General features: G+C 35.0%; 2 long non-coding RNA genes across 2 annotated transcripts in view; both read right to left on the bottom strand.

The window, feature by feature from the left end:
* The window catches only part of LOC139358578 (uncharacterized), a 40,467-nt gene extending 13,835 nt beyond the window's left edge, over nucleotides 1–26,632 (bottom strand). Inside the window, exons 1-2 of the long non-coding RNA XR_011613766.1 lie at nucleotides 26,525–26,632; nucleotides 18,142–18,245 (exon numbers count right to left, since the gene is read on the bottom strand). This is a non-coding gene — a long non-coding RNA (uncharacterized lncRNA). The remainder of the gene's footprint in view (nucleotides 1–18,141; nucleotides 18,246–26,524) is intronic.
* The window catches only part of LOC139358882 (uncharacterized), a 60,399-nt gene that overhangs the window by 20,030 nt on the left and 12,715 nt on the right, over nucleotides 1–27,654 (bottom strand). Inside the window, exon 5 of the long non-coding RNA XR_011614389.1 lies at nucleotides 26,853–26,948. This is a non-coding gene — a long non-coding RNA (uncharacterized lncRNA). The remainder of the gene's footprint in view (nucleotides 1–26,852; nucleotides 26,949–27,654) is intronic.

Raw genomic sequence — 27,654 nt, 5'->3', positions numbered from 1 at the left:
TTTACAAAGAAGAATAAATTTGGGTGACTTGGCCTTCTCAAATTCAAAATTTTCACACAACTACAATAATTGAAACAGTATAGTACTGGCTTGAGGATAGTCAAATATATCAATGAAATGTAATTTAAAATCTAAAAATAAACTCTTAAATGTGTGGTCAATCGATTTTCAAAGAAGGGTTAATTCAATTCAATTAGGAAATCAGTTGATAACAAATATTTCTGAGATTATCGGATAGCCATATGCAAAATAAAGACAAAATTGTGCCAAAAATAATATGCAAAATTCACTTCATATGATTCAGAGATCTAAATGAAAGAAAAACTACTATTAGAAACTTAGAAGAAAATGTGACTAAATCTTTGTAGCCTTGGGTTAGAAAAATTATTCTTGAATATGACACCAAAATTATAAAGTGATCAAATTATAATTAATTCTACTTCATTAAAGTTAAACAAATATTTGAACTTCAAAGCCCAGTATCAAGAAAATTAAAGGACAACCAAAAAAAGAGAGAAAATATTTTTAAATTATGTATTTGATAAAGAACTTTTGTGTAGAATATGTAAACTACACTTACAATTCAATAATAAATATGTAAACAGGCACATTTAAAATGGGCAGAAAATTTGAATATTTTCCCAAAATAATATAAAAATGAGCAGAAAGCACTTAAGAAAATACACAACATTAACCATTAAAAAAATGCAAAACAAAACCACAATGAGATAGCATTTCACACCTAGTGTGAATGGGATGGCTGTAATAAAAAAGACAGATAATAATTACATTGATAATGATGTAAAACATTAGAATCCTGTTATGCTGTTGGTAGAAAATGTCAAATGATATAGCTGTTATTGAAAATCGCTTGGCAGGTCCTTAAAAAAAGTTACACAAACTGGGTGCAGGGGCTCATGTCTATAATCCCAGCACTTTGGAAAGTGGAAGCGGGAGGATTGCTTGAGTCCAGGAGTTTAAGACCAACCTTTGCAACATGGTGAAACCCTGTCTCTACAAGAAATAGCCGGGTGTGGTGGTGTGTGCCTGTAGTATCAACTACTCAGGAGGCTGAGGTGGGAGGATGGCATGAACTCAGGGAGGTGGAGGTTGCAACGAGCTGAGATCACACCATTGCATTCCAGCCTGGGCGATAGAGCCAGACCTTGTCTCCCAAGCAAACAAACAAAAAAGTTAAACATGGAATTATTATATAACCTAGAAGTTCCACACCTAGTTACATATCAAGAGAAATGAAAATATATGTACACATAAAAATGTGTACATGGAAGTTTATAGCCACATTATTCGTAATGATAAAAAATGGAAGCTGTGCAAATGCCCATCATCTGAAAACAGGATAATTAATATTCAGTGTATTCATAAAATGGAATATAATCAGAAATAAAAGGAGGTGAAATACTAACACATGCCCAAACACGATGGCCCTTAACAACATAATACCAAGAGAAATGTGAAAGAAGCCAGTCACAAAGGCCAAAAATTATACTTATCTATTTTTATATTATATGTCCATAATTGAAACATCTATAGAGAAAAAATAATAATAAATTTGTAGTTGCCTAGGGATATGAGGGTTTGAGGGAAATTGGAACAATTAATATCCATAACCTTTTCATTATAATGGGAATGTTTTAAAAGTGATTATATTAATGGCTCCATAACTTTTTGAACATACTAAAAAATGTTAAATTGCACACATTAAATGGGTAATTGTCATAGTAAGTGAGTTATATCTCAAAAAAGCTGTGTAAAAAATAAAACACCTAATTGGAAATGTAATTACACAACAGATTATAATATAATGTATTTTATCACCATTATATGCATAACTACTTTTTATTTTGTCTCAAAAACTGTTTTCTGGACCATAGTTTCAAGCTTCTAAGGGTAACAATGAAACATTATAGTACTCATTATTATATAATACTAAGTACATTACTTACACTATGATGTGCTATCACAATTTTCATTTTACTTAATGTCATGTCAATATTTCACTTCACTTTATCTTTCTCATGATTTTTGCATTACTATTATTATTATTTATGTATTTATTTATTTATTTATTTTTGAGATGGAGTCTCGCTCTGTCGCCCAGGCTGGAGTGCAGTGGCGCAGACTCGGCTCACTGCAAGATCCGCCTCCCGGGTTCACCCCATTCTCCTGCCTCAGCCTCCGGGGGCAGTTGGGACTACGCGCATCCGCCACCATGACCAGCTAATTTTTTGTAGTTTTTAGTAGACACGGGGTTTCACCATGTTAGCCAGGAAGGTCTCAATCTCCTGACCTCGTGATCCGCCTGCCTCGGCCTCACAAAATGCTGGGATTACAGGCGTGAGCCACCGCGCCCAGCCGATTTTTGCATTATTTTAAGTGAGATGATATGCATGGTATGAGTCTGAGTATCATAACATATTCTACATTCTAAGCAGTGATCATTGTAGGAGCTCAGCCCTATATATTATGAGCCGTTGAATGGTGTACCTAAAGCCACTTCAGGTGTGTCAGAACCTAGAGGAACTGTTTACTCATGGTTACAGTTTATTACAATTGAATGGATACAGATTAAAGACAGCCAAGGCCAAAAAAGCATGGAGACAGGTTCAGGAAATGTTCACAGGTAAACCAAGAAGTAGAGGATAATTCGAATCCCTATGGTTCAATGCTTTCATATCTAGAGAAATAATAAAAATAAAGGTAGGAGTGGAGGAAAAAAAGTATCTCTATGGTTTAATGTTTTCCTATCTAAAAAAATAAATAAATAAAGGAAAGTAGATTGTACATATACAAATATTGATTTTTTTCACCTTTTGGTGGTAGGTGTTCAGTGGATAATGTGTATCTGCATAAACTGGCGGAAGGGAAAAGCATGGAAAACTTTCTTGACTCCCTGTCTCCACCCAACTCAAAGCAAATCAAATCAATCATCAATCCTGCCAATACTCTCATCTTTGCATTTAAATAGACTCTCCTATTTTGTACTTTTTCACTTTCTCCTTATTATAATCATATTTAAGCTCCCAGCATCAAGAATCTGACTTCCTGCTAGTGTCTTCTCAGGCAGATATATAGAACTATTTTGAGTAACTTTATTTTATCAAAGCAAATGATGACAAACATTTATAAATATAAAATTAATTCAAGTAATAATAATAAAAAAAGCTAACCACCATGTCCTCAGAGAGGACAGGCACCGGTGTAACAGAAGGCTCCAGAGACCATCTCTCTAGACGTCTAGCTATAAAGCAATACTTCATTGGCAAAATGGAATGTAAATTTTATTTTAAAATAAATAATGCATAAAGGAATAGATGAATGAATATATATACACATACATATATGGAATATATGGACAAATTAATAGATATGAAAATGGTATACAGAAGTTACTGAATTCCCATTGTAGCTGTCCATATACAGGAGAGTTTAGTCTGGGTCTCATTTTCCTAAAATATGAGATAATACATATTATTGATATTTTGAGCACCATTTCAGTTATAAGCGAATTCCCTGACCAAAGCAGTGGTAATTGAATGAAAGCAATTTATAAACTTAAGCATTTATTCTTGTTTTGAGACTAAAACAAACACAATAATCCAACATCTATAATAAACTATGACATGGATCTTTTTATTTATAAAAACAGATGATAATTTTAGACAAATTAGCTACTATTTAGGCAGAATATTTAAAAAATCTGATAATGATTTACAACTCTTTTTTCCCCTTAATTTGGTTTCAGTACCTTTAAGCTATTTGCATTTTCCAGATGTTTAAGGAAGCAAAGCAGCTGGAAGTGGTAAATAAATGCTTCTTAAATTTAAGTAGACCTTAAATAGAGACTTGTTGTAGTATAATTTTAGTTAAATAAATACTTAACAGATTACTTTTTTCTAATCTAAATGGAAAACCAACATCAAATACATATAGAAGCCATGCAATTTTTCATGACTTTTTCAAACTACAAAATAAAAGTTCAAAATTATGATATGACATTTGATTAATTTTTGCATTATTTTGCCTTATGATAACTTTTGGTATTGCATGCCAACTGAAGTTGTTTTTCAGGCCAATTAGATTATATCATGTTTTGATTTGTAGGCTTTTGAGAAAGATTATTATAAAATTATTTTGTGTAAACTAAAAATAAATCATATTAGATTTAAATTTCCCCTTTTCCTAATTGAGTCTAAAGCATATGATTGACACATAATACTAAATGTGGTATAGTTTCTTAGAATCGTCAAGAACAATGATTTCCTGGAATTAGAATCAGATATATTGATTGTACTGATGCTCAAGAGAAGTGCTGATCAGACATCAATAATTCATACAACTATGGCTGATGGCATATTGTCAGCAAAGAACAGAGCTAGTTAGACATCATCCATACTGTTAGAGCAGTAAATATTATTGTTTTATCTCAGAGCATGTTCTCGTCCCCTTCTGTTCTTATGCCCTACACCTACTAATGCAAACATTTGTGTGTGCCATTTCAATCAGGAGTAATATTAATCTTTGTTTCATATTCAAAAATATGATTGTCTTTCATATTCACAGATGACAGCTTTGAGGGTTTTACTCCAAAATGATGTGAATGAAGGAATCAATGCTTTGCTTTTTTTCCTGCAATGATTATTTCAATAATTAATTGTTTTCTGGTTTTTTACAAGATTTGAACTGAATTATTTCAGGTTGACAAAAAACACAGATCTATGATTATCCAGAATTTATTGTTGATAAAATTTTTATGCAGTATTTTTGTATTTGTTTTTCTTTATTATCAATCAGAAACCTTAATTGTTAACTGAATTGTCTCTATGTACAATGTGATTATTCTATAAGTATGCTAATACATTTTTTAAATACATAAACCAAAAGAGTGTTCATTCGCTAAGAATTTGTTTTCAAGTTACATAGAATAAACTTATTTCTCAAAACATTTTGGCTTTTTATCTGGTCAACTTTATATAATAGTTTAAGATTCTCATTTGGAATGGAAAAATTATCTTTCAGGCCAATCATGATTTCCCAACGTGAGCCATGAAAAAATATTTCTTATTAAGTAAAACACCTTAAGTAAATACATTTTGTGTCCCTTTCAAATTTAATTCACTTTTTGTTAACATGTCTATTTTTAATTTTAAAGAGTGTTAAGATTATCTTTAGAAAAATTTTAGGTTCACACTAAAATTTGGAAGAAAGTATAGAGAAAACTCTATACTTTCCTCTAGCTCACATACCTCCTGCTCCCATGCATAAACAGCTTCCGCCACTGTCAGCAAACCCCATTAAAGTGTTATAATTGTTACAATGACTAAGCTTACATTGACACATCCTGATTACCTATAGTCATAGTTTATGGTTCACTCTTGGTGTGCATTCTATAGGTTTGGACAAATGTATAATGATATGATCCCACATTATATACCAAACAGACTATTTTTACTGCCCTGAAAATCTTCTGTGCTCTGCCTATTCATGCCTTCCTCCACTCTAACCAGTGAACACCGCTAATCTTTTTACTGTCTCCATAGCTTTGCCATTTCAAAATGCTAGATAGTTGGAAACATAAATTATGTAGCCTTTTCAGATTGGCTTCTTTCACTTAGCAATATCATTTAAGGTTTCTCCATTTGTTTTCATTGCTTGATAAGTCATTTCTTTTGGGGAGGAAATAATATTCTATTGTCTCAAGATATCCCAGTTTGTCCATTCACCTCTTGAAAGACATATTGGTCATTTCCACATTTTGGCAATCATGAATAAAGCTACTATAAACATCTGTATGTTGGTTTTTGTGTGAACATACATTTTAAATTATTTTGAGTAAAAAGTTAAAACCATGATTGCTGCATCATATGAAAAGAATGTGTTTACTTTTGTAAGAAACTCCCAAATTGTCTTCCAATGTGGCTGTGCTAGTTTACATTTCTACCAGCAATAAAAATCCCTGTTATTTTGTATTCTTTTCATCATGTGTTGCTGTCAGTGTTACAGATTGTGGTCATTTTAATGGTTGTATAGTCCTATCTCATTGTTGTTTTAATTTGCATTTTTCTTTTTTTTATTTTTATTTTTTATTATTATTTTTTTATTATTATACTTTAAGTTCTAGGGTACATGTGCATAACGTGCAGGTTTGTTACATATGTATACTTGTGCCATGTTGCTGTGCTGCACCCATCAACTCGTCATTTACATCAGGTATAACTCCCAATGCAATCCCTCCCACCTCCACCCTCCCCATGATAGGCCCCGGTGTGTGATGTTCCCCTGCCCGAGTCCAAGTGATCTCATTGTTCAGTTCCCACCTATGAGTGAGAACATGCGGTGTTTGGTTTTCTGTTCTTGTGATAGTTTGCTAAGAATGATGGTTTCCAGCTGCATCCATGTCCCTACAAAGGAAACGAACTCATCCTTTTTTATGGCTGCATAGTATTCCATGGTGTATATGTGCCACATTTTCCTAAAAGTGGGCGAAGGATCTGAACAGACATTTCTCAAAAGAAGACATTCATATAGCCAACAGACACATGAAAAAATGCTCATCATCACTGGCCATCAGAGAAATGCAAATCAAAACCACAATGAGATACCATCTCACACCAGTTAGAATGGCAATCATTAAAAAGTCAGGAAACAACAGGTGCTGGAGAGGATGTGGAGAAATAGGAACACTTTTACACTGTTGGTGGGATTGTAAACTAGTTCAACCATTATGGAAAACAGTATGGCGATTCCTCAAGGATCTAGAACTAGATGTACCATATGACCCAGTCATCCCATTACTGGTTATATACCCAAAGGATTATAAATCATGCTGCTATAAAGACACATGCACACATATGTTTATTGCGGCACTATTCACAATAGCAAAGACTTGGAATCAACCCAAATGTCCATCAGTGACAGAATGGATTAATTTGCATTTTTTTCTGCTAACATATGCTATGGAGCATCTTTTCGTATGCTTAGTTTCCATCTGCATAGCTTCTTTAATTTTTTTATTAATTTATTAATAACATTCATAATTTTTTCCCATAGGATTCATCAGATTTATTCTGGTAGTGACTGAGTTCATGTAAGTCACCAGCAATTTGGGCAGGTTTTGTATTATTGTTAATTTTGTGAAAGTTACATAAAAAATGAAACTGCACAGTGAGATTATGATGAAAAAAACAAACATTACCACTTCTCCTTTTCCCTCATACACACCATTTCTCACATTAACTCTCATCATATAAAAAAATATTTTTGGACCTTTGAGGGTTATTATTACATTTTCAGAAAATATTTTTCCTGTTTCCTTTTAATCAGTTGTTTTTAAGTGCTGTTTGTTATCTTCGTGTAGTTTTAAAAATGTACATAACATTCTTTCTGGAATCTGTGACTTTTGATACCATCTCTTAATTTTCCACTGTTATGATTAAAAAAAAAACTTGCACTCTATATCAACAAAAAAGCTTCACCTTATGTCCATATTTCTTATTCTGATTCCCACTGTGATCACCTCTGTCTTTATTCTATGTTGACAAAACCATGCTTCTACTTTATGACTAAACTTTTCTTTATTCATATGCTGACTTTAGTTTAGAATTCAGATAAAGTGTTTACATTGTTTAGCTATATAAATATAATTTAATATTGAGCTAATTGTCTGTTACGATTAGATTCCTCTCTATTCAATATGCTAGACCTACTGAAATGTATAAAATAATGTTCCTTAAATTAAGGTAAAACTGAGTCTGCTTTTGTACATACAGTGATTTCTCTAACTATACCGCCCTTAGTTTGCTTTATGTTTGGCAAGTGCTATTTTTGTAATGTAGTTTTGATTTGTTTCTTAGCATTTCTATTTCTCTTATTTCCTACTTGGGTCAACAAACTTATCAGTCCTCCAAATTGTTACTGATATCAGTCAGCTTCTTATTAATCCTTCTATTGTCTACATCTGATTTTATATAGATATTCTCAATTGAGGCCACTGATATTGTTTTCTAAGAAGATACATGTCCCTTTCATATTTTACGTTTTCTTAAATTGTATAAATGTTTCTTTGTTATTATCCTTTTGTTCTTGGAATATATTTTTAAATAACTTTCTCAGGAAGATTGAATGGGGAAAATATTAGTTCATGCATGCACAAAAATGACTGACTACATTTTGTCCTCATATACTTGGCATATAGAATACTAGACTCGTCGAGTTAGAAATCACTTTTTAATCAAAACTTTAAAGACATTATACCCTCTCTTGATTTCTATTATCCTCTGTTACTCATTAATGCCAAATACCAGTATGATTATTGTCCTTCAGAGCTGATGTTTTTAAGAACATATATAATGTAAATTATACCATATATTGTATATTTATCTATACTTTCTCAATATGGACAGGGCAGATTAAATTTCCTGTCAGCAGTGTTTTGTAGTTCTTGTAGAGGTCTTTCACCTCCATGATTAGATGAATCCCTAGGTATTTTATGTGTGTGTGTGTGATTATTGTAAATGGAATTGCATTTCTCATTTTGCTCTCAACTTGAATGTGACTGGTATAGAGAAATGCTACGGAATTTTGTAGATTGCTTTTGTAACTTCAAACTTTACTGGCCTTTTAACAGTTCCAGGAGCTTTCTGGAAAAGTCATTGGGATTTTCTAGGTATGAAAACGTACCATCAGTAAAGAAAGATAGTTTGACTTATTTTATGTTTAGATGCTTTTTCTTTTTTTTTTTCCTCTTGCCTGATTTCTTTGCTAGGACTTCCAGTACCCATGTTGAATGGGAGGAGTGGTGGAATTGGGCATCTTTATCTTGTTCTAGTTCTCAAGTGGAATACTTCCAGCTTTTGTCCATTCAGTATAATGTTGGCTGTGGATCTGTCATAATGGCTCTTATTATTTTGACGTATGTTCCTTCATTGGCTAGTTTGTTGAGGGTTTTATTGTAAAGAGACCTCAAATGAGGTTATTTCAGCAATGTTCACAGCAGCTTCATCAGGAAGAGACTTCTTTTTGAGCAGCCACTTTCTTTGTTCATCCACGAGAAGCAACTCCTCATTCTTTCATGTTTTATCATGAAATTGCAGCAATTCAGTCACATCTTTAGGTTCTACTTCTAATTGTATTTCTTTTGGTATTTCTACCACATCTGCAGTGACTTCCTCCACTGAAGTCTTGAGGCCCTCACAGTAATCCATGAGGGTTGGAGTCAACTTCTTTGAAGCTGCCATTAATGTTGACATTTTGATCTCCTTCCACGAATCACAAATGTTCCTAATGCCATTTAGAATGATGAGTTTTCTCCAGAAGGTTTTCAATTTACTTTGCCCATATCCATGAAAAGAATCACAATCTATAGCCATTGTAGCCTTAAAAGTGTATTTCTTACATAATAAGATTGAAAGATGCAATTATTTATTGATCCATGGGCTGCAGCATGGATGTTGCGTTAGCGGTATGAAAACAACATTAATCTTTTTGAGTGTCAGGTGTATTGTCAATGAGCAGGAATATATTCAAATAAATCTTTTCTTCTGAACAGTGGGTTTCAACAGTAGGCTTACAACGTTCAGTAAACCATTCCGTAAACAAGTAGGCTGTCACTCAAATTTTGTTCCTTTTCTAGAGCACAGGCTGAGTAGATTTAATATAACTTTTATTTTTTTTAACATGGAGTCTCACTCTATTGCCCAAGCTGGAGTGCAGTAGCGCGATCCCGGCTCACTGCAACCTCCACCTCCAGGGCTCAAGTGATTCTTCCGCCTCAGCATCCCTAGTAGGTGGGATTACAGGCGCGTGCCACCATGCCTGGCTAATATATTTGTAGTTTAGTGGAGACGGAGTTTCACCATGTTTCCCACAGTGGTTTCAAACTCCTGAGCTCAAGCAATCTGCTCTCCTCGGCCTCCCAAAGTGCTGGGATTACAGACGTCAGCCACCACCCCCAGCCAACGTAACTCTTAAGGGCCCTAAACTTTTCATCATAATAAATTTGCATTGGCTTCAATTTAAAGTCACCAGCTATATTAGCCTCTACCAAGAGAGCCACCCTGTCCTTTGAGGCTTTGTAGCCAGACACTGACTTCTCTTCTTTAGCTATGAAAATTCTAAATGGCATCTTCTTCTCATAGAAGGCTATTCGATCTACACTGAAAATCTGTGGTGTGGTGTAGCCACCTTTGTCAATGATCTCAGCTAGATGTTCTGAATAAATTCCTGCAGCTTCTACATTAGCACTTGCTGCTTTATCTTGGATTTTTACGTTATGGAGATTGCGTCTTTCCTTAAACTTTATGAATCAGATTCTGCTAGATTCAAGCATTCCTTATACAGCTTTGTCACAGGCAGCCCTAGGGAGAGAGTGGATAAGTCGACACACAACATCTATCTGTTGAGCTCATAACTTTTTATGGGTCTGGGTTGTGGAGCCAACAAATAATTTCGATAGCAACATCAAGGATCACTGATTACAGATCACATATTAAAAATGAAAAAGTTTTAAATATTGTGAGAATTACCAAAATGTGACAGAGAGACACAATGTGAGCATATGCTCTTAGAAAAATGGTACCAGTAGACTTGCCTGGTACAGGGTTGCCATAAACCCTGGTTCAATTTATTTTAAAAATGCACCATTTGCAAAGTACAAAACAAAGTGCAATAAAATGAGATATGTCTATATTACCTTATTGTTTTATTGTAATTTAAATATTTGAATTATCTATTAATTTATTTGCTGCTAGTATTAACTGAGTTGGGGGCAACTTTTTAAATCTTTGCTCGTGTATCTTTTCTCTCACATTGTCGATCTCTCTTGTTTTGCATTACATTATCTTTGAAACATTCTATTTTAAGTAATGCCCTATTACTAAAAATACATTCTTTTAATTTACTATTTGTCAGTTTCCTAGCATTATGTCCTCAATTTGAGAAACAGGACATTCTATATTCTGTTTAAAAATAGAATGATTATTTCTGTAGTTTTGCAATCTATTCTTTACGTTATGTGTTTCCATTCATGTTTTATTGTTTGTTCGTTTATTTTGGCTTTTTGCCTAAAGGTCTTATTCTCAAGATTTAAAGAGATGAGGATATGAAAGCTGACTAGGTGCTCTATGAATCCTGTGTGGATCAATGTTTGCAGAGCTCATATTACTAGTCATTATACATGAGTAACTCAAGCCCACATTACATACTGTATTGCTTCCAAGACAATCATTTAAATAATAAAGGAAAGGTCCCACTGATTTTTTTCTTAACCTAGGACATCTCTTTCTGTTTCTCATTATGTTTGTTGGAGAACAGGGAGGGAAGTAAATGTGTACACATTTTCCTATACAGACCTTAAATTAATTCTTGGATTTTTGCCCAATTTTTAATCCAGTTACCTGTTGTAGCAAGTTTTAATCCAGTTTTAATCCAGTTACCTGGTGAAGCAAGTCTGCAGTCTATACATAATTGTGCCGACATATAAGTTCCTACCTTTTTAACAGCTCTTTTATTGTACATTCAATCTTGTTGTCATTACTTCCATTTAAAAAATTATCCATCTATTTTATAACTTCTCTACATGTCATATACTGGTATCCTCTTTTTTTTCTCTCTAGCATGTTATAGATGTAAATCCTTGTTGTATTTAGTGTCATTTAAATAAGATCTTTGCCACTGCTTAAATAAAAGCAGGCTCACTGGTATGCTCAGTCTTACATTTTAATCTAGAAGGCTTGCAACTCTTTACTGGCAATTCCAATGGAATAAAATAAAAGAATAGCACCTTTCAATTAACCAACATAGGTAAATGTACTCATTTTCTACCATATCATTTATAATGAAAATTGTAGGGCCACTATTCACAGCACATAAAATTGACTGTGTCCTGTTATGCCATAAGTGGATTAGAAAAATTAATATGATATGTCATATTATATTTGTAGTTCCATATATAGCTTATATAGCTCAATAGCATTTTATTTCTATTTAGCAATACAAATAGATAAAATTTGCTTGTTTTAGCTGATCTCTGGAACTTTCACTTGCCATAAAACCCTAAGTTTTTCTATTTTTTTTGTTTGTTTGTTTGTTTTACCTCTCTACATACATCCAGAGTGATTTCACATGCATAAACCCAAAAATGTGACATCCAAAATCCCTTAAAATTCTAATCCACTTATAGCATAACAGAACACGCTCAATTTATGTGCGTAAATAGTGGCCCTACAAATTTTATTATAAATGATATGGTAGAAAATGAGTACATGTTCAGTTGTACCTACAGAATTTATAATCAATCCTGAATTGAGGAAGTAAAGGGAAAAAAGCAAATTATTTATGTTAGGGCTTCATAAACATAATTTTGTTATTTTCAATCATCCATTGCATGCAAAGTAATATAAAGTATGATCTTCCTACATACTGAGTGATCATTATTCATTCTCTGGGGCTTTCCTGTTCTGAGATGTACAGACTTAGGTGATTTTACCAGGTGGTAATTGGATGAATGGCATTTCTCCTACTTGAACATACTGCCCATAATTGCTAGTAGGCCTTCAAGTTCTAGTCCAAATATAGGATGTTAATAAATCCATGTGTTTAGTTTTTGAGGAAAATAATTATTGAAAGTAAATTCAAATCAATACACTTTGAAATATTAGAGATGGCATTTCCAGTAATCATTTCTCTCTGTAGTTAGGAGTCCATCAGATTCTCTTACTTTGGCTGACAGGTTCTTGAACACTGCAATAAATGTGACAATCAATGCCCTGGAGGCCAAAGATACTAGATGTGCATCGAATGGAATGAATTAATGTTATGATAGGAATCTTACGTGTTGCCCTTCTTTGATTACTTGTCTGTAAAGATGAAATAACCTACAGTATATCCCACATTACACAAATACTAAATTATATTTCCACATTACCCCAATTACTAAAATTACATAAAACTAAAAGATTCAAATATTTGGAAAACCTTAATTGCCTTTGATTTTCCTCTCTGTTAGGGACAGAGAGAAATTACTTATTAAAGAAATCACATGACTAAATAGTAAAGTTTCTACATAATCTGGTAAAAAAATCCAAGCTCATTTGAAAGTTGAGACAGGCAATTTTTGTAAATAATTTGTCTAAACATTATATACTTAAAATATATTTTATTTTAGAAAATATTTAATGTTGAATGCCAGCATAATATACTAAATTGCATTTGATGTACAAGAAATGGAGTATTAAACAATTATTTAGATAATATAAATCTCAAATATAAAATAAAATAAGCATGAGAACTGTCTGTTCTCTCTAGTATATGTGAAATATTAAAGTTCCCTTTAAATTACTACATCTCATTTTCCTGAAAAATTGACATACTTTGGACCAAATAAATATTTCTTGAGCATCACCTTATTTATTGGTGGAAAAATAAATTTGCTCCAATTATGCTTTAAAAATTGGCAAAAATAAAGTAAAACCTAATCTTTCTATTTGCATTTAAATATCTCAAGTATAATAAAGATATTTTAAAACTCATTCATATATGTTATCAAATATGGTAAATACAACACTTTTAAATTATTCTACTTCTATTTTAATGACATTTCATCAGTGGCTCCTGACTTTGCTTAAAATTCCTCTCTGTGTCTTAGCTGATGCATTTTGTAATTATGATTCAGAGCAGAGAATTAAAATTACATCTATGATTTCTTCCTCTGACAAACTATCTCGGTTAACTTTTCTTTCTCTGTAATTACCTTAATGGTTCAGCTGCTGTATAGTTATCCCTGGAAATCTGAGAAACTAGGTAAATGTCTCTTGTAATGTTTCCTACTGTAAAAGCTTGTTAACCCAATATCAAGCCTCATTGAAAACTCTGAGTTAGGCAATAATAAGCTGAAAAAGAAAATATGTTTTCTTATAAACATCTCTAAGTACTGAATGTAACAAATCTAATTATGATGGAGGAAATACAGGCATGAAACATTCTTTTTGATGAGTAGAAGATCAAATTTTAAAAAGTAATCTCCCTTCCTCCAGTCTTGGCTAATGGAAAAGAGTTGGATTTATCCAACCAGAGGTGTAATCTGAAGTGAAACACACAGTGTGTCACTTGGTCTACATATCTGTGCCTCTGCTCATCACCTACATAAGCTACAGTCTTCAGATATTTTGTAAATTCTTCTTGTTTGCCATCCAAATGTAAAAGGAAAGATAAATTCCACCTTTGTGTTGAGAGTCACCAAAATAAATTTAAGTCACAGATAGAGAAAGCACAAAGACAGGAGTGTAATTTTATACTATGATTTTATTATTTGTATAAAACTAAGAAGTTTCTGTCTTTCTGATTATTGAAATAGGCAAAAATATTGTGATCTTAACAATTTTATTGTGTGAAATTAAGAGCAATTAAGTTTTTCAAGTGTAGCATTGGCTAGAGTGAGATTGTATTTGTTATCGAGTCCATCTTCCGTACTTCCAAAATTATTATTAAATTATTTCAGATTAATAGCCTCAGGCAAATAGCATACATAATATAATTCCAGGAAGTGATAAATGTATTACGAAGAAAACTAGGGCAGGGCAAGAGTCATGGTGACTGGTGCTTATTTTGGATAGGTTTAAAAGTGAAAACTTCTTTGTGAAAATTAGATATAAGTAGAGATAAGAATGAAATGAGGACAGAGCTGTATAAATGTTGACTGCAATACCATGTTCAGCCAAAGGCAAATGCAAATTTGAGGGCATTTTCTGCCCTTTGTCTCAGAAGGCAGAAATAAAATCAACATCTTCCAGATACATCAGTGTCAATGTTAACCATATGATAATTTTTCTGAGTCATAAGTTGTCACTTAGACACTGCATTGAAACTCTCCTACATATGGTAAATTCTATATGTGTACGATTACTTACTGTCCCCTATTTTCCTCACCGTGCATTACCATTACCTTTATTCCAAGATCTTTATCTAGATTAATGGCATTACTGTATACTTGGAACCAACAAGAAACTCCTATATATATAGTTTTTGACTCTTAGTCCTCTGCATATTCATTGGACTCTTTTTTTTCCTCTGATGGTCTATATTCTTCTCCCAGTCTGTTAGCATAAGAAGACATTCACTATATTTATTAGAGTAAATCACATTTAATCAAAAAGTCCACTCCTTAAACCTCACACAAACAAATTATATTATATTAGTAATTTATGAAGTCTCTATATTACTATTTTTATGGCAGGACTCTATTCTAGCCTGAGCCTGACCCTTGTGTAGCATTGCACGTCTTAGGTCAACATGCATCTTTTATTGGCATACTTAGTCTTTCTGAACTACTGTAAGCAGCTAGGTCTAGATTCATCCTGCAGAATTACAGGGTACATTGTGTTAGATAATTGTTTAAACTAAAACTTCATTGACTTAATTGCTCAGGCAGACTTTTGATTTATTTTATTTATTATTTTTTTGTGTGTGACAGCGTCTCATTCTATCACCCATGCTGGAGTGCAGTGGTGTGCTTTTGACTCAATGCAACCTCCACCTCCCAGGTTTAAGTGATTCTCCTGCCTCAGCCTCCCAAGTAGCTGAGACTATAGGGGCACAACACCACACCCAGATAATTTTTCTACATTTATCAGAGATAGGATTTCACAATGTTGGCCAGGCTGGACTTGAACTCCTGATCTCAGGTGATCCATTCACCTTGGCCTCCCAAAGTGCTGGGATTACAGTCATGAGCCACCACACCCGGCCAAATTTTGATGTCTTAATCAGAATTTTTTCCTTTTCTTACACGTGAACATAATCTCTAAGTTCTCAATTCTATGATTTTTGTTTCTGATTTGCTTTTCTCCTGCACCAATCTACCTTTGCATTAATATTGATACCAGTGACTGTCATATAAGATGGTGAATTGGAGGCAGTATTAGCATGCCACTGACACTTGGAAAAACAAAACAGTAAATAGAGATTCACACTGTAAACTTTTTTCCAAGAAGCACCGTAGGAAATTAACACAAAAAAGGAAAGAAACCACAAACCATTTGAAAGAAGCAGCAACTAGCAGCCTAAATCACAGCCTGGTGAAAACTTGTAAGTCCCCAGAATGTGAGAGGGAGAGAGACTACCTCCAGAAGATACACCCCATCTGGAGAACTTGGCAATTTAGCTCACAAGGGAAGGCGTGAACCCTACCCAGCACTGAAACTGAAAGACGGAACAATGGGGAATATAAAAGTAGCAGCAGTGGGAAGAGCCCAGCATGCATTTCCAGTCTCCAGCACAGACTGAGGACGCCATTCCTGATTCTTTGTCACAGGGGAGCTCACTGAAGTCTGCCAGCTAACTCAGCAGTTGCATGTTGAAAATGCTCCCAACTGAAATTCACAATATAACCTCGGGGGATGACAAACTCCTTTGGCCAGAACAGGGAGGCAAGTGGGAAGTGTGCTGCAACCATGAGCACAGGAGCCAGGCACCCTGGCTTTGGGGGTGGACAGGGAGGCACATGGCCTGAAAGCTGTGCTTCTTGTCTCCAAAGGGAAGGCTTATGAGACGTCTGGGGCAGTTTTGACTTCTATGCTCAGACACGCAATTTAACTAGCTACTGCTAGCAAACACTGTGGGTGAGAGAAATGCCTTGCCAAGTGTGTGGGAGCTGGATGAAGCTTACCTCACCTTCTATTCACCACTCCCTGCAAAACTCTATTGCAGAGGAGGCAGCTATGATTATTTTTGGAACATTACCCAGTGGCCAGAGAACTGCGTCCCAATGCCCCTAGAGCCCTCTGATTTCCCCGCACATAAAGAGGCAGCACATAATCCTGTCTCACTTAGCTCCCCCTGATTTTGCCCTTCCACGTGTCCTGGTAGCTTAACACAAAAGAAAGAAACTGTAGGAAACCCTGTGGCTCTGCTCATCACCTAATAAACCAGAATACCTCCCCTGGGTAATGTAATGCAAGCACAAATCCACCTGCTTCCACCTCAGCTGGTGCTCTTTTGTAAGTGCCACCTCCTGGCTGGAGGTCACCTGACAGACAATTACAGCATCTCAAGGTAGAATAACAATGTATCCATGAAGTAGAAAACTTGTGTGTGTGAGCTCAGTCATCATCATTGTCTGCAACACCCTGGCTAACCAGGAGGTTCTGCGTCTGCGCAAATGACCAGTCTGCTACTACTACAACTGGTATTTGAGAAAGCCAACACACTAAGGCTATTTAAAACCAAGAAATCTCACAAAGCCTACATCACTCCCTTGCCACATTTATCAGAGCATGTGCTGGTACCTGCTACTGGGACGCTTGAGGACAGATCACATCACTGGATCCCACTGGGCAGCTAAACCCAGAGCAACAGGAACATTTGCAGTTGTTGGGTTCACAGGGACTCCTATTCCTAAGGGAAGAGCAAGTAAACCACATCACGGAAACATCTCATGGGAAAAAAGAATCTGGACTGCAGGCCTGAGTCCCAGATTTTTCCTCTGGCGGAAAGTTTCTTTAAGCAAGGCACAACTGCAGTGCTGAGTTAGCAGAGAAAATGTGTAGCTCTACCCACAGACAAGCAGTTCTGGTGCTCATGAAAGTTCTTCAAGAAGACTTGTTTTCCCTTTTGTCCATCACTGCAGAAACAACTGGGGCATCTCCCATGGGAGCCTAGCATGGGTGCAAATATAGACAGAGTTTCTGAGACACTTCAGGATGATTGAACCCCCACAGGAGGAACACTCTCCAGATACAGGCTTGCATGAGGGGTAGAGTCATTATTCCTCTCCACTTGGACATCAACATTCCTGCAGATGTAAAAGGTGTCTGCCTGGTCTGAATAGCCAGAACAATGGGTCAGGAGTATGTCTGGGGAGGGGATAGCTTTCCTACTGGCCTGGCAGGGGAGCTAAGGTAGCTCCTACCCTTCCTTCTGACAAGGCCTTAGTGAATTTCACTGAGAGCTTCCCTGACTGCTTCTGTCAAGGCTGGGACTTTAGCCCCACATTGCATATTGCATTCACCCACCTACTTTAGTCACAAGCAGTTTCCACTCAGGGACACCTCTCCTACTGGCCTGAAGCCTGAACTATTTAACCTAGTGGATAAAATATTGGGGAAAAATAAATTAAAAAGTGCATACCATGGTGGGGTGAGGTGAGCTTCAAGAGACCTCTGCCATTCCAACCCATAGGAGACAGTGGAATTGCTGGCACACTCAACACACATTGCTGCTACAATCATTATCTAAGAAAAGTCATTATAAAAAACAAAAATGAAACTCTATAACCAAGGAACTCACACAGTCTTTACCGCTAAAGTACCAAGACCTGAATTAGGCTGCAATAAACTATAAACATTAAAGTCACATTCTTAAAAGGAAAAAAAACTTTAAAAACATAGTCAAAAACCAAATTTATTAATAATTAAAAGAAATAGCCTGCCCAAATGAGATGAAAAAAATTCTAGTTATATAACAAAATAGGCTTCGATCACATCCCCGAAAGATCACATTAGCTCTATGGCAATAAATCCAAACCAAAATGAAATCTTTGAAATACCACATGAAGATTTCAAAATATTTGTTATTAAGCTACTCGAGGAGGTACCAGAGAAAGATGAAAACCAGCATAAATTAATTAAACAATTCAGGATATGAATATAAGTTTTCTAAAAAGACAGATTTAAAAAAATCAGAAGTTCTGAAAATAAAAGACACATTTAGAAAATTACAAAATGCAGTGGAATTATTCAAAAATAGGCTAGAAAAAGTAGAAGAAAAAATTTCAAAGCTCAAAGACAAAGTTTTCAAATTAACCCAATAAGACAAAAATAAAGAAAAAAGAACAAAAAGAAATTAATAAAGATTCTAAGCAATGTGAGATCGTGTTAGCCAAACCTAAGACTATTTGGTTTTCTCAAGGGAGAAGAGAAAGCAAAAAAGTTAAAAAAAAAAAAAAAGAAAACTTATTTGAGGGAATAACTGAGTACAATTTCCTTGATCTTGCTAGAGATTTGGATACTGAAATACAAGAGACCCAAAGAACTCCTGGTAAATTCATCACACACACCAAAAAAGTCTCCACCAAGGCATATACCCATTAGGCTATCTAAAGTGAATATTAAGGAATTAATTCTTAGATCAATGAGATAAAAGTATCAATCTTATAGGAAAACCTATCTGACTAATAGTAGACTTCTTATTAGTAACCTTGTCAACTATAAAAGATTGGGGTCCTGTCTTCAGCTTCCTTAAAAAGGATAACTGCCAACCAAGAATTTTGTATTCAGCAAAAGTAAGTTTTATAAATGAAGGAGAAACAGTCATTTTCAGACAAACACATGCTGAGGGAATTCGTTCCTACCAGGCCAACTCAACAAGAAATGCTAAAAGAAATTCTAAAGCTTAAAACAAAAGGTTGATATGCACCAGAATAGAATGTCTTGAAAGCATAAAACAATAACACAATGTAGAAAACAAAGTGTCTAAGTAACAATTAATGTAACTAAACCTCATATCTCAAAACTAAATTTGAAAGTAAATGGCCTAAACGTCCCACTTAAAACATACATATTGGCAGAATGAGTAAAGAATCACAAACCACGTCTCTGCTCCTAAGCATGAGAATTTGATAAACTCAAGTTAAAAGAGTGAAAAAAGATATTGCATGCAAATAGAAACCAAAATTGAGCAGGAGTAGTGATAATGGTTTGGCTGTGTGTCTCCTCCCAAATGTCATGTTAAATTGTAATTCCTAATGTTGGAGGAGTGAACTTGTGGGAGGTGATTGGATCATGGGGGCAGATTTTCCCCATGACGTTCTTCTAGTGAGTGAGTTCTCATGAGATCTCATGGTTTAAAAGTGTGCAGAACTTTCCACCTGGCTCTCACTCTCTCCTGCCTCCATGGTAAGACACACTTGCTCCCCCTTTGCCTTCTGACATTATTGTAAGGTTCCCGAGGCCTCCCAGTTATGTTTCCTGTGAAGCCTGCAGAACTGTGAGTTGATTTTTTCTTCATAAATTGCCCATCCTCAAATAATTCTTCATAGCAGTGTGAGAATGGACTAAAACAGAAAATTGATTCTGGGAGTGCAGCACTGCTATAAAGATATCTGAAAATATGAAAGTGAATTTGGAACTGGGTAGTGGGCAGAGGCTGGAAGGGTTCAGAAGAAGATAGTGAGGGAAAGCTTGGAACTCTCTAGGACTTGTTAAATGATTATGATCAAAATGCTGCCAGTGATATAGACAGTGATGTCCAGGCTGAGGAGGTCTCAGATGGAGATGAGGAACTTATTGGGACCTGGAGTAAAGGTCATACTTGTTAGTGACCTCTGCTTTAGCAAAGAGACTGGTGGCATTTTTCCCACTGCTAGAGATCTGGGGAACTTTGAATAAGAAAGAAAATAAAAATTATCTCGCAGAAAAATATTCTAAGCAGCAGAGTTCAAGAGCTGATGTGGCTTTTTCTGAAAGCATTCAGTCATATGTATGAACAATGAGATGCTCTGAAATTGGAACTTATATTTAAAAGGGGAGCAGAGAATAGAATAAAAGTTTTGAAAATTTGTAGCCCAGCCACGTGGTAGAACAAAAAAAAAATTTCTGGAAATAAATTTATGTCTGTTGCATAAATTTGCATAAGTAAAGAGGAGTCAAATGTTAATAGCCAAGATAATAAGAAAAATGTCTCCAGGGCATTTTAGAGAACTTCACAGAAGCCCCTCCCATCATAGGTCTGGAGGTTTAGGAGGGAGGAGGGTAAAACGGTTTTGTGGACCAGGCCCAGGGCATTCCTGCTCTGTACACCCTCAGGACATGGAACCCTGCATCCCAGTCACTTAAGCTGTAGTCCTGGCTAAAAGGGGCCAAGGTACAACTCTGGTCATGGCTTCAGAGGGTGCAAGCTTTAAGCCTTGGCAGCTTCCATGTAATGTTGAGCCTATGAGTGCACAGAGTGCAAGAGCTGAGGTTTGGGAACCTCCACCTGATCTCAAAGGATCTATGGAGATGCCTGGATGAAAGGATTGATAAAAGGATCAATCAAACAAGAAGATGTTAGAAACATAAATTTATGTGCACCTAACACAGGAGTGCCCAGATTCATGAAACACTTACTACTAAACCTAAGAAATGAGACAGGCAGCAACACAATAACAGTGGTGGACTTCACCACTTTACTGACAGCACTAAACAGATCATCGAGACAGAAAGTCAACAAAGAAAAAATGGACTTGAACTACACTCTGTAACAAATGAACCAAACATGTATTTACAGAACATTCTACCCCAAAACTCCAGAATATACACTTTTCTCATCAACTCATGAAAGTTTCTCCAAGACAGACCATATGATCAGTCACAACAAGAGTCTCAATAAGATTAAAAATATCAAAATTACATAAAGTATCTTTGCAGACCACAGTGGAATAAAACTAGAAATCATCTACAAAAGGAACCCTCAAAACTGTACAAATAAATGTAAGGTAAACAATCCTCCTCAATAATTTTTGTGTTAACTATGAAATCAAGATGAACATTTAATAAAGTATTTGAAATAAATGATAATAATGACAGAAGTAATGAAAACCTCTGGGATACAGCAAAAGCAGTGTGAAGAGAAAAGTTTGTAGCACTAAATGCCAACCTCAAAAAGTCTGGAAAATAACAAATTGACAATTGAATGTCACATCTCAAGGAACTAGAGAAACAAAAACAAACTAAATCCAAAGTTAGCAGCAGAAAATAAATAGCAAAAATCAGAGCACAGCAAAATGAAATTGAAACAAACAAATCAAAAAATAAAACACCAAAAAAAAAAAAAGTAATTGATATGGTTTGGCTTTGTGTTCCCACTGAAATCCCATCTTGAATCTTAATAATCCCCAGTGTGTCAAGTGCAGGATGAGGTGGAGATAATTGAATCCTGGGGGTAGTTTCACTGATGCTGTTCTTGTGATAATGAGTGAGTCTCACAAGTTCTGGTGATTTTATAAGCATCTAGCATTTTCCCTACTTGCACTCACTTCTCTCTCCTGCTGTCCTGTGAAGACATGCCTTCTGTCATGATTGTAAGTTTCCTGAAGCCTCCCGAGTCATGTGGAACTGTGAGTAAATTAAACCTCTTTTCTTTATAAATTACCCAGTCTCAAGTATTTTTTCATAGCAGTGTGAGAACAGACTAATACAAACAATGAAACAAAAAAAACGGCTTCTTTGAAAAGAAACAAAATTGATAGACCATTAGCTAGATTAGCCAAGAATAGAAGAGACACAATTCAAATAAATTCGATTAGAAATGAAACTGGAGACATCACAACTGACACCACAGAAAGATAAAATATCATTTGAAACTACTATGAACACCTCTATGCACATAAAGTAGAAAATCTAGAGGAAATGAATAAATTCCTGGAAACACATAACCTTCCTTGATTAAATCAGGAAGAAACAGAAACCATGAACTGACCAATTACAAGGAGTGAGACTGAATCAGTAATTTAGAAATTGCCAACAACAACAACAACAACAAAAAAGGCAAGGGCCAGGTGGATTCACAGCTGAATTCTACCAGACATTCAAAGAAGATTTGGTGCTGAACCTATTGAAACTATTTTCAAAAATTAAAAAGAGAGGGAATTCTCTCCAAGTTATTTTATGAACTAGTGTCACCCTGATACCTAAATCAGGAAAGAACATAGAACAATAAAGGGAAACTACAAACCAATATACCTGATGACTGTTAATGCAAAATTCTCAACAAAATATTAGACTGTTACCAAATCCAACAGCACATCAAAAAAAAAAAAAAAAACGATACACAAGGATCAACTGGGTTTCATCCTAGGAATGCAGAGTTGGTTTAATATATGCAAGTCAAGATATGTGATACATCACATAAACAAAATTAAAAACAATAATCATGTGATTATTTTGATAGATACAGAAACAGCATGCATTTGAGAAAGGCACATCCCTTTATCATAAGAATTCAATAAACTAGGCATAGAAGGGACTTCCCTCAAAATAATAAAGGCTATGTATGGCAAACCAATAACCAACATCATACTGAATGGAGAAACGTTGAAAGCATTCCTTCTGAGAATTGAAATAAGACAAGAATGAAATGATGACCACTTATATTCAACATAGTACTGGAAATCCTAGCCAGAGGAATCAGGCAAGAGAAAGAAATAAAGGGCATAAAATTAGAAAAAATAAAAGTAAACCATTGCTTTTCGTTGGTAATATAATTGCTGTATTAGCCAGGGTTCTCTAGAGGGACAGAACTATATATATATATATATATATATATATATATATATATATATATATACACACACACACACACACACACACACACACACACACACACACACAGTTGGCTTCCCTACTTTTGAGATTTTGGAACTCTGACTAGCTTCCTTGCTCCTCAGCTTGCAAACAGCCTACTGTGGGACTTTATGATGTGATTGTGTGAGTCAATACTCCTTAATGAACTCCTATATATATATGAGTTTATAGATTATATATACTATATATGATATATAAACATATTTGTGTGTGTGTGTATATATATAGGAGTTTATAGATTGTGGATATATTTGAGTTTATATATGATGGATGACTGACTGGAAAGGGGAAAAGGATTTTTTCAGAGATGATGAAAATTTCCAGTATCTATTTTGTATAATGGCTGTATCTTTGTCAAAACTCATCAAACTGAACACTTAAGATCTGTACACTTTACTGTATGTATATGAGTGTATATATATAGTAGTCTATATATGCATGTATATGTATACATAGGTAAAATATATGTATATATATTATACATGTAACATGTATATATGTATATATTATATATGTAACGTGTGTGTGTGTGTGTGTATATATAAAACACCTCAGGTTACAAAATCAATGTACACAAATAAGTAACACTGCTATACACTAATAACAACCCAGCTGAGAAAAGAAATAAAACTCTTTTCCTTTTACAATAGCAGCAATTAAATAAATAAAACACTTAAGAATGTACTTATAAACCAACCAAAATACCTACAACCAACTAATCTTTGAAAAATCATATAAAAACATAAATTGGGGAAAAGAAACCCTATTTAATAAATTGTGCTTAGAAATCTGTCTAGCCACATGTAGAAAAATAAAACTGGATTTCTATCTCTCATCTTATAAAAAAATCAATTCAAGATGCATCAAAATCTTAAATCTAGGATCTGAAACTATAAACTCCCTAGAAGATAGCCTAGGAAAAACTTTTCTGAATATCGGTCTAGGCAAATAATTCATGACTACACCCCCAAGAAGCAAATGCAACAAAAACAAAAATTAATAAAAGGGACTTAATTAAACTGAAGCTCTTCTGTACAGCAAAAGAAGTAATCATCAGAGTAAGCAGACAATGCACAGAATGGGAGAAAATATTTGCCGACTCTGCAGGTGACAAAGGACTAATATCGAGAATCTACCAGGAACTAAAATCAGCAAGAAATAAAAAATAAAAAAATCCCATCAAAAGTGAAAAAATGACATGAATAGACATTTCCCAAAAGAATATAGACAAATGACCAATAAACATAGGAAAAATGCCTAACAGTAATCATCAAGGAACTGCAAATTAAAACCACAATCTACCTTATCCTGAAAGAATGGCCATTATTAAAAAGTCAAAAAACAGTAAATGTTAACATGGACATGGTAAAAAAGAAATGCTTATATACTGTTGGTTGGAATGAGAATTAGTACAACCTGTATGGAAAAAAAGTATAGAAATTTCTTAAAGAACTAAAGGTTGGTCTACCATTTGATCCAGCAATCCCATTACTGGGGATCTATCCAAGGGAAAATAAGATGTCATTATATCAAAAAGATGCCTGAACGTGTATGATTATTTTTTTTTTTTTTTTTTTTTTTGAGACGGAGTCTCGCTCTGTCGCCCAGGCTGGAGTGCAGTGGCCGGATCTCAGCTCACTGCAAGCTCCGCCTCCCGGGTTCACGCCATTCTCCTGCCTCAGCCTCCCGAGTAGCTGGGACTACAGGCGCCCGCCACCTCGCCCGGCTAGTTTTTTGTATTTCTTAGTAGAGACGGGGTTTCACCGTGTTAGCCAGGATGGTCTCGATCTCCTGACCTCGTGATCCACCCGTCTCGGCCTCCCAAAGTGCTGGGATTACAGGCTTGAGCCACCGTGCCCGGCCCACGTGTATGATTATTACAGCATAATTCACAATTGCAAAAACTATGGAACCAATCTAAGTGCCCAACGACCAATGAATAAAGAAAATGTGGTATACATACACCATGGAATACTGCTCAGCCATAAAAAAAAGAATGAAATTATGTCTTTTTCAGCAATTTGGATGGAGCTGGAGGCCATTATTCTAAGTAACGTAACTCAGGAATGAAAATCAAATACTGTATGTTCTCACTCATAAATGGGAGCTAAGTGTACACAAAGGCAAAATGGACTATGGAGACACGGACAGGAAAGGGTAGAAGGGAGAGAAAGGGACAAAAAGTATATATTGGGTGAAAATTACACTACTTGATGACAGGTGCTCTAAAATCTCAGACTTCACCACTATATAATTCATTCATGTAACCAAAAACCACTTGTACACCAAAAGCTACTGAAAAAAATATTTAAAAAGAGAGAATGGGACATAAAAAATATGATGATGACTGAAAACATTTCCATTTTTTGTAAAAGACATAAATTTCCAGATCTTAGAAGTTCAGTGAATACCAAGCAGAGAAAAATACAATGAAAATAGTACTAGGGCACATCATAGTTAAACTATTAGAAACCAAATATAAAGAAAAACTCTGGAAAGCAGCCAGAGAAAAATTGCATGTTACAAGCAAGGGAAGAATGATTTGAAGCATCACTGACTTCTCATCAGAAACTATAAAGGCCAGAAGTCACTGGAATAACATCTTTAAAGTGCTTGATAAAAGCCAGTCAATCCAGAATGCTATGTTCAGTGAATATATCCTTCAATGATGAAGACAAACTAAAGGCATTTTTAGATTAAAAAAAAACAAAAACAAAAAACACCTAAGGGAATTCACTGCCAGCAGATCTGTGTTACAAAGAATGCTAAAGGAAGTTGTTCTTCAGAATGGAAACACAGATCTTCAGGAAAGAATAAAAAACACTTGAAATGATACATATGTGGATAAACATAAAATATGATTTTTCTAATAATTTCTTTAGAATGCATATAATTAATTAAAACAAAAATCATTACATTGTATTGTGTGGTTTATAGTATATGCAGATATAATACATTTGCTTCTACAGCAAAAGGATGAAGGAGGTAGGTAATGTACTTATTCTTACTTTTTTTTTGAGATGGTGTCTCACTCTGTCGCCCAGGCTGGAGTCCAGTGGCGTGATCTCTGCTCACTGAAAGCTCCGCCTCCCAAGTGGCTGGGACTACAGGCACCCACCACCACGTCCAGCTAATTATTATTATTATTTTTAGTAGAGACGAAGTTTCACCTTGTTAGCCGGGATGGTCTGGATCTCCTGACCTCGTGATCCACCGACTTCGGCCTCCCAAAGTGCTGTGATCTTACATTTTATGTGAAATAGTCAAAGTTAACAAAGTACACTATGTACACTATGGAAATATAAGGATGTATAATTCTAGAGCTACTATTAAAAACACAATGCAAAGTCACAAATTAAAAAGCTCGTCTATGTTTTAAAATGTAACTGTAAAAAATCCCAGAAAAATTCAACTTCATGCAATAAGGTGGATGAAAGTCAAGACATCCTGAGCAAAAGAAGCCAAACACAATAATAAACACTCCATGATTCTACTCACATGATATTCTACAACGGACGAACTAACAAACTGGATATTCAGCAAGAAGAAACTGTTGGCTCTTTGGGCGGAACAGCAGGGCAACATGATGGATGACTAATTGGAAAGGAGAGAAAGGGATTTTTCTGAGGTGATGAAAATTTCCAGTATCTATTTTGTCTAATGGCTGCACATTTGTCAAAACTCATCAAATTGAACACTTAAGATCTGTACACTTTACTGTATGTAGCTACACCTCAATTAAAAATTAAGTTGAAAATATATTGAAACCAGGCAGGCCTGATGAAAATGTAAGATTGCTAAGTGAATTAATGAGAGACTGCCCTAGGTAAGTAAATAATTTGTAATAAAATATTCATCTAATCTATAACCTATGATCAGGCAAAAGCAAATCATTTGTTATTATAACAGCCAGTCTCCTGCACTTGAAAAAATTCCTGTCTATGCTGTTCTTCCTGCTTTAGGAAATCTCTCTCCCGAGCATACTTCATTTCTGCCAAAATCCTACTCATCTTGAGGTCCTATATCAGTGAGCATATACTCCAAGCAATTTTCTCTTTTATCTCAACCTTTAACATTATAGCACAGTGTGGCTCCCTTATTCTACTTATATGCTGTATTTTAAAAATTTCATATGTATTATTTCTTCTAAGGTTAATTTTTCACTAATATCTTTCTCAATTAGTTCCATAGTATTGGCAATTTCTGTGTGTGTGTGTTTTGTTGTTGTTGTTTGTTTTCTTTTTCTTTTTTCTTTTTTTGAGACGAATTCTCACTCTGTCATCCAGGCTGGAGTGCAGTG

The sequence above is a fragment of the Macaca nemestrina genome, chromosome 15 (genome assembly GCF_043159975.1).
Source record: "Macaca nemestrina isolate mMacNem1 chromosome 15, mMacNem.hap1, whole genome shotgun sequence".
Classification (NCBI taxonomy): Eukaryota; Metazoa; Chordata; class Mammalia; order Primates; family Cercopithecidae; genus Macaca; species Macaca nemestrina.
The sequence above is the reverse complement of the archived record's forward strand: the minus strand, read 5'-3'. Positions and strand labels throughout refer to the sequence as shown.